Consider the following 9,042-nt stretch of genomic DNA (forward strand, 5'->3'; position numbering starts at 1 on the left):
GAACCCTGTTCACATCGTTCGGGGCCGTATGGGAAACCTCGGCCGGACTCCCTGCGGATGGAACCTGGATAGGCGATAAACCTGGACTGGAGGCTTAGGTGATTAGGTAGGTCGTGGCCAACACCCACGTTGGGCTTCCGCTTGAAGGTTGCCGAGTACATGTCGTGTAAACGGCGGTAAGTGGTGAGAGCGTGTATGAAGAAGTACACCCCTGCAGGGTTATCATAACCTATTCGAATAGCCGCGTCCGCGGTAAAGGACTACTTGGTTGCCTATACAGTTCATAGACAAGTAAATGGAAACTACTAAAAGCCTCAAGATAAGTGTGAGTGCCGAGGATGGCTCTTCCGTAGGAAGACGGAGGCGGATCCTCGGTAGTGTATTGAAGTGGTGAGTAGTGGACTCGTGTGTGCAAAACCATTTCAAGTTGAAGTATCGTAGGATAGTCTAGCCAAGAGTCAAAGCTGGCTTGCTGCAATAACTCCACCAACCCTTCTTGACAATATGCATGTATGTAGGATCTGATGTAAGTCTTGCTGAGTACCTTTGTACTCATGTTGCTATAATTTACATTTTTACAGAAGACGCTGCAACCCCTTCTGATGGGTTCTACGTAGACGTTGACATCAACGAGTAGGCTAAAGGCCCAGGTGGTGACCCTGAGCTTGTGAAGGACGACGTAGTATAGTTAGGCTTTCCAAGCCTCTTTTATTTTACTAGGTGTCTGTACTCAGACAAGTTACTTCCGCTGCTGGTTTGTATGACTGTATGACTTGAATGCTGGGTCGTGTGACCCGTTCCTTTGTGTATGTTATGTATGGCTCCCTGAGCCTTAAATAAAGTACTTGTATCGTAGAGTCATGTTGTGATGCTTCGTTGTATTTGCACATATCGAGCATATTGTGTGTATGATTGAAATGCTTGGTATGTGTGGGATCTGACTACCTAGTTGTTTATCTTTAGTAGCCTCTCTTACCGGAAATGTCTCCTAGTGTTACCGCTGAGCCATGGTAGCTTGCTACTGCTCTGGAACACTTAGGCTGGCCGGCATGTGTCCTTCTTCGTTCCTGTGTCTGTCCCTTCGGGGAAATGTCACGCATTGAGTACCGGAGTCCTGTTAGCCCGCTACAGCCCGGTTTACCGGAGTCCTGCTAGCCCAGTGCTACAGCCCGGACCCACTTGCTGATGACCGACACGTTCGAAGCTGGGTCATGGATGCCTGTCCCTGTAAGTCTGTGCCACTTTGGGTTTACGACTAGTCATGTCAGCCCGGGCTCCTTATCATATGGATGCTAGCGACATTATCATATACGTGAGCCAAAAGGCGCAAACGGTCCCGGGCAAAGGTAAGGCAACACCCGTGGGGATACCGTGCGTGAGGCCGCAAAGTGATATGAGGTGTTACCGGCTAGATCGATGTGACATCGAGTCGGGGTCCTGACAGCGTTGGCATCAGAGCCGGACTGCCTGTAGGTTCTCCAAGCCAAACTGGTCGATGTTGAGTCTAGAAATTCTTTAGTTATATGTAGGGGAATTGTTTGTGGGTTGGAACGTAAGGCTCTTTTTACTCCTTTATCTTATGACATTCTGATCTGAGTCAGTCCATTCTTCCACCGGGGGTTAAGGAATTAGGATCTATTCTCTCTATCAGGATCACGTGTTACTAATCAGTAGTACCTTATAGGTATGATGGATACAAGCCTAGTTCAGTTCTTCTACCATATTATGTTGCTAGGATGGACTCAAAATTTGATATGATGATGTTGAGTGTGTATGAAATCCTTTGTCAAATGTCTCAAAATCCTTCTTGAGCATTTACAGCTGTTATGCTGCCGAAATTTTGCTAGAAATTCTAATGCCTTTGCATTATGATTGTGCTTTCAGATGGCCACTCGCGACCTCAATCAAGTGGTTCGCCTGACTCGATGCCTAGATGTACCCGGCCATACTGCCAAGTTGGTCAGGGTAATGACTGAGGCTGGATACCGCTGGTATCCTGAGTACACGGTCGAAGCGCAATTCCGAGACTTTAATCAAAGCCAGTATCTCTGCACTGTCAGGATATTTCCATCTTATCCTGGGTCCACCGAGCCCCTTCACTGCTCCTATGGACTCGGGGTTACTATTGAGATGGCTGTGCAGGACGCCGCCTACTCTATGATGACCATCATGCGAGTCAGATCTGGACTATTTCGGGACTCTGATTTCCGGTATATGCCAGGATCACTTCCGGGAGCACAAGGGTATCTCCAGGCTATCTATGCTGACCCCACTCAGGAGGATTCACGGACTCGCACCACTGCTGAGATGCTCGAGGATAAGGACCGTGAAAATCGGGCCTTGAGGTTAGAGCTCTTCAATACCCGTGCTGACCACTGGGCCACATTGACTCGGTTCGCACCGGCGGTGCAAGCTGGATATTCAGATATGCGCGATCTCTATCCTGTGAGATCTGCTCTGCCAGACGTGATGGGTTGGCGTGATGTAGGAGGCATCACCCCACCTCGCGGTCCCCGCAGGCCACCGTCTGTTGGTCCAAGGCCTCATCCTAGCCCCTATGGTCCACAAGCTCCGCGAGATCATCTGTTTCCGGATGATCATGTTGAGCTTCCAGGCTATGGAGGTGACTTCTACGAGGACTACTACGGATCGGTCTGAGCTAGTGGTAGTATCACTAGTTTGCACTAGCTGTGTCGTCTATCGTCCCGCGTGACCGTGGGATATGACCTAGTTTGTACTCTTTCCGGAGGAGTAGAAAATAATGTATAGGAGCTTGGAATGCCTCCGATGAGATGTAATCCTCTTTTCACCGTAATAGTACTTTGTTTGGTCTTGTACTAAACCCTGTATGGTGTGTATGATGATGGAATAAAGAAGCAGTTTCTGTATCTACCATGTCATACGGATGATCATCTTGCATTTCGAGTTATCCTTTACATTTGGTATCCTATGTCGGAATTTATCATTCTGACTAAATTATTGTCTTGTTTACCTAGGATGGTCAACACGCGCACTAACCCTGCTCCGCAAGAGCAGGCCGAAGGCAGTGAAGTCAGGGATGCAAATCTGCCTCATCCTCCTTCCCTAGCCGAGGTTATCATGGAAGCTGAGAGAAACAAGCGGGAGACCAACCGTTTGTTGGAGCGTATTGAACAGAACACAGCACACCATCAGAGGACTAACGTGGTGTCACTCAGTGATTTCATCAAATTACATCCACCCACGTTCCACCACTCCGTCGAGCCTCTCGACGCTGATGACTGGCTTCGCAGTATCTCTCACAAACTGCGTTCCGCGCTGGTAGCGGAGGCTGACAAGGTCACCTTTGCTGCATATCATCTTGAAGGCCCCGCCAGTCTATGGTGGGAGAATTATGGAGCTATGCGCCCAGCGGGCCATGTCACTACTTGGGCTGAATTCAGCGAGGCTTTCCGTGAACATCACATTCCGGAGGGTCTCATGGACCGTAAACGTGAGGAATTTTGCAGTTTCACTCAGGGCCGACTTTCTGTGGATGCTTACAGCAGGGAGTTTGGTAACCTCGCACGATATGCAACCGAGGAAGTTTCTACTGACGCCAAGAAGCAAGCAAGGTTCCATAAGGGCCTTAGTCCTGAGCTTCGCCGTGACCTCCGTCTGCATGAGTGCACATCTTTTCAGAAACTTGTCAACAAAGCCATCAGTGCTGAAACTGGTCAGACTGACTATGACGCAACATGCAAGCATGGCCGTGACATGGGTTCCTCGTCCGGTGCTGATCCTCAGAAGCGCCGCGTGTGGGTGCCCAACACCGCCCTGCCACCCAGGTTCACACCGAGGCCATCTTTCCAGGCGCCTCGCCCTGTTCAACAGTCTGTTCCAGCCAAGCCCTATGGGGTTCCAACCAATAATGCTCCTCCACGTACCAGTTCCGTGACTTGTTTCAAGTGTGGGGAATCTGGCCACTATATGCGTGAGTGTCCCCAGACCAACCCCAACCAGTCTGCTAAAGCTGTTGGCCGTGGCAAGCCGACAGGAAAAGTATTCCACGCCAAGCCGGTCACCGCCTCATGTGGCCATGTCAACTGTATCTCTGCCGAAGAAGCTCAAGAGGATCCCAACGTCGTTCTCGGTACGCTTCTTGTTAATTGCCACCCGGCATCTGTTCTTTTCGATACAGGAGCCTCTCATTCTTTTATATCCGAAAATTATGCTCGTTTGCATAACGTCGCATTGGGTGATATGCCAACCTCTATGGTAATTCAAACTCCGGGATCCAAATGGCAAACTTCTAGAGTAAGCCATGGAAATGAAATCCAAGTCGACAGACTTGTTTTCCTCGCGTCTTTGATAGCCCTTAAATCTTCAGATATTAATATCATTCTGGGTATGGACTGGATGTCGGCTCATCATGCCCAAATTGATTGCTTCTCTAGGACTGTTCAACTCACTCACCCTTCGGGCAAGATAGTCAAAGTCTTAACCCGAATAGCCAAGCGACAATTATATTCTCTTAACGCCAGCCCTTTGCCAGACCTTGAGGACGTGCCGGTAGTCCGTGACTTCCCGGATGTCTTCCCAGAGGAATTGCCAGGTGTTCCACCTGACAGGGATGTTGAGTTCGTAATAGACCTCATCCCAGGAACCGTTCCGATTGCTAGAAGACCTTATAAGATGGCACCACTAGAACTAGCCGAGCTTAAGAAACAACTCGATGAGTCCTTGAAAAAGGGTTTCATCCGCCCTAGTTCATCTCCGTGGGCTTGCCCCATCCTATTCGTCAAGAAGAAGGATGGTACGGACCGGATGGTTGTAGATTACCGACCTGTCAATTTGGTCACAATCAAGAACAAATATCCGCTCCCCAGGATCAACGACCTTTATGATCAGCTCGCTGGATCCTCAGTCTTCTCCAAGATGGATTTGAGGTTGGGCTACCATCAAATCAAAATCAGAAACGGGGACATTCCTAAAACGGCCTTTGTTACTCGTTATGGCCAATACGAGTACACCGTCATGTCCTTCGGTTTAACCAACGCTCCAGCCACCTTTTCTCGGTTAATGAACTCAATCTTCATGGAGTATTTGGATAAATTCGTCGTTGTTTACCTCGATGATATACTCATCTACTCCAAGAACGAGGAAGAACATGCCGAACATCTAAGGCTAGTGTTGAAGAAACTTCGAGAGCATCGCCTTTATGCCAAATTTTCTAAATGTGAATTCTGGTTGTCAGAAGTGACCTATCTGGGTCATGTAATATCTGGTAAAGGTATTGTTGTTAACCCTGAGCGAGTTCAAGCCGTCCTTAATTGGACTCCACCTGAATCGGTCAAGCAAGTTCGGAGTTTTCTAGGCTTAGCGAGCTATTGTCGTCGCTTTGTCGAGAACTTCTCCAAGGTTGCTAAACCTCTAACCGAACTCCTCAAGAAAGATAAGAAGTTCGAGTGGACTCCACAATGTGAGCACAGCTTTCAGGAACTGAAAAGACGCCTGACTTCTGCTCCCGTACTGGTACCGCCAGACTTCTCCAAAGACTTTGTTATCTACTGCGACGCCTCGCGACAAGGACTAGGTTGCATCCTTATGCAAGATCGACATGTAATTGCCTACGCTTCACGACAATTGCACCCACATGAGGAGAATTATCCCACTCATGATCTAGAGCTTGCAGCCGTAGTCTATGCACTTAAGACCTGGCGACATTACCTCCTCGGTAACCGTTGCGAAATATTCACTGATCACCAAAGTCTGAAGTACATTTTCACCCAACCGGATCTGAACCTCAGGCAAAGACGTTGGGTTGAGTTGATCACAGACTTCGATTTAGGGATAACCTACACCCCAGGGAAAGCCAACGTCATGGCTGATGCGCTAAGTCGTAAATCTTATTGTAACAACCTGATGTTACAACAAAGTCAACCGCTTCTCCATGAGGAATTTCGGAAGCTTAACCTTCACATTGTTCCTCAAGGTTTTCTTTCCACCTTGGTGGCAAAACCTACCCTTACGGATCAGATTATCAAAGCACAGAAGGTAGATCCGGGAATCTCCCGCATCAAGAGAAACATAAAGAAAGGAATTGCGAATTGTTTCTCCATTAATGATCAAGGGGTCGTATACTTCGGGAATCGACTAGTGGTTCCCAAAGTGCGAAACCTGAGGCGATTGATTCTTAAGGAAGCTCATGAATCTCCTCTCACCATTCATCCCGGTAGTACTAAGATGTATCAGGACCTACGCCAGAGGTTCTGGTGGACTAGGATGAAGAGAGAAATTGCTCAGTATATTGCTAATTGCGACGTCTGTCGTCGTGTAAAAGCAGAGCATCAACGGCCTGCTGGCACCCTTCAACCCTTAGCTATTCCTGAATGGAAATGGGATAAAATTGGTATGGATTTCATTACCGGTTTTCCCAGGACCAAGAGAGGGAATAATGCTATCTTCGTCATTGTCGATCGTCTTTCCAAAGTAGCCCATTTCCTACCTGTTCGTGAGAGTATAACCGCTAGTCAGCTGGCAGACCTATACATCTCCCGTATAGTGTCTCTCCATGGTGTTCCTTTGGAAATTAACTCGGATCGAGGAAGTCTTTTCACCTCTCGATTTTGGGAAAGCTTCCAAAATGCTATGGGGACCCGTCTCTCCTTTAGCACCGCCTTCCACCCTCAGTCGAGTGGTCAAGTGGAACGCGTCAACCAGATTCTAGAAGACATGCTTCGAGCCTCTGTTATCTCATTCGGAATGGACTGGGAGAAGTGCCTTCCATTTGCCGAATTCGCTTACAACAACAGCTATCAATCTAGCTTGGGTAAAGCCCCTTTTGAAGTTCTCTATGGACGACGGTGTCGAACACCCCTTAACTGGTCAGAGACCGGGGAAAGACAATTCTTTGGCCCGGATATGATTCAGGAAGCAGAAGAACAAGTTCGTATCGTTCGTGAAAAGTTGAAAACAGCCCAATCTCGTCAAAAGAGTCAATATGACCGAAAACATAAGGCTATGACTTTCGAGGTTGATGAGAAGGCTTATCTTCGGGTCACCCCTCTGAAAGGAACCCATCGTTTCGGTATCAAAGGCAAATTGGCTCCTCGTTACATTGGACCTTTTCGCATTCTCGCCAAACGAGGAGAAGTTGCCTACCAGTTGGAACTACCTCCGCACCTCTCCAGTGTCCACGATGTCTTCCACGTTTCTCAACTCAGGCGTTGCTTCTCGGATCCTATCCGTGGAGTGAACCACGAAACACTTGATCTCCAAGATAATCTTACATATCGAGAGTACCCCATTCGTATCCTCGATCAGGCCGAGCGTACCACTCGACGTCATAATATCAAGTTTCTCAAAGTACAATGGTCGCACCATTCTGAGGATGAAGCAACTTGGGAAAGGGAGGATCGTCTTCGACTCGAGTATCCCGCCTTCTTCCCGGAGGAACCCAAATCTCGGGACGAGATTCTTTTGAGTGGGGGTGAGTTGTCACACCCTAGCTAGTCATGCATTAGAGTGTTGCATCATGTTTACTCTTTCATCAGAAACTTGAAATGGGGATTTGTGAAACCCTCAGAATCATTTCTGAAAATGACCCAAATAAAAATTTCTCCAAAAAGGTCCAAGAAAATGCTCATGTTGCTCTCTGAAAATATTGGACAGAGATAAAAATCAAACCAATATTTTTAAGAGCTCATAAGTATTTATTTTGGGCATTTGGAATTAATGCATAAATATTTGCATTGGAAATATATTAGTTATATATATTAATATATGTCCAAAAATTATGCCACCTGTTGGGGAGCTCTGGAATAATATATCTAGCTCCTGCAAAAATTGGCATAAGGTTATAAAATGATTTAATATTTTATTTAAATCAAAACAAATGTCAGAAATTAGAAAAACAAAAATAAATAAAAGGAGGAGCTTACCTGGGCTCCTCCTTGTCCGGCCCAGCCAGCTGGCCGGCCCAGCCAGCAGGCGGCCCAGCCCGCCTCCCTCCTCTGTCGTCTTCGTCCTCGACAGAGGGAGGGGAGTGTGCCCGGCGCGCGCGCGCGCCACCGCGCCACGCCACCAGCTCGCCTGCCTGCCTGCCCCTCCCCTCCTCGTCTGGATGGCCTGGAACGACGCCGCGCCCTCCCCCTGCTCTCTCTCACTCTCCCTCGGTTCTTCCCCTCCTCTCCCTCGCTCTCCCTCTCCCGTGTCCGAACGCCACCATCGCCGCCGTTCGCCATAGCAGCCGCCACCGGCCACCCCTCGCCCCTCCGCTGAGCTCAGGAGCTCCGCCGCGACCCCCTCTTCCTCCCCACCAAGCCAAGCCCCTCGGGAAGCTCTGCATCGCCTCCACGCCATCGTATTCGTCCTCGACCGCCGCCGATGGTCGCCGTCGATTCGCCGCCGTTCGTGCTTCCTCGAGCTCGCTGACCCTCCCTGCATGATCCCCGTGAGCCCCTGCTTCGTTTCCCCCTAACCCCATGTTCGATTTCGAGCTCTAGCCGCCCCTCTACCGGAGCCGAGACGCTCCGCCGCACGGGCTCGTCGCCGGCGAAGCCCCGGTGACCATTTGGTCACGGGCGTGCACCCGTTGTGCTTGCCGCGACCCGTAGAGCCCCTCCAGCACCTCAGCTCCCTCGCCTGCGAGTAGCAGCGCCGATCCCGACCGCACTCGAACTCCGGCCGCCGCTCACGAGCTCGCCGTCGTCGGTACCGGCCACCACAGGCACGGCCACCACCACCGTTCGACGCGCGGGAGCAAGGGCTCTCCAACGAGCCCAAGAACGGCCTCGCCCGTGCCCTGTAGCGCGTTTCCGTATCGCGCCGCCGTCTCGGGCCTCGCCGGCGTCATGTCGCCGGTGGGTTTGACCTGTTCGACCTGGGGTTTGACCCCCCCGGGTCACTGATGCGTGGGCCCCGTCGGCCAGGTGGTTAGATTAGCGCTAATCACTGTTAGTTAACCCCCCCTGACACTGACCAGTGGGCCCCAGCGCCACTAACTCCTAACTAGGATTAAATTAACCCTGTTAAACCCCCCCTGTCACTAACGTGTGGACCCCACACGTCAGGTTTGACCCC

The sequence above is a fragment of the Triticum dicoccoides genome, chromosome 4B (genome assembly GCF_002162155.2).
Source record: "Triticum dicoccoides isolate Atlit2015 ecotype Zavitan chromosome 4B, WEW_v2.0, whole genome shotgun sequence".
NCBI classification, from domain to species: domain Eukaryota; kingdom Viridiplantae; phylum Streptophyta; class Magnoliopsida; order Poales; family Poaceae; genus Triticum; species Triticum dicoccoides.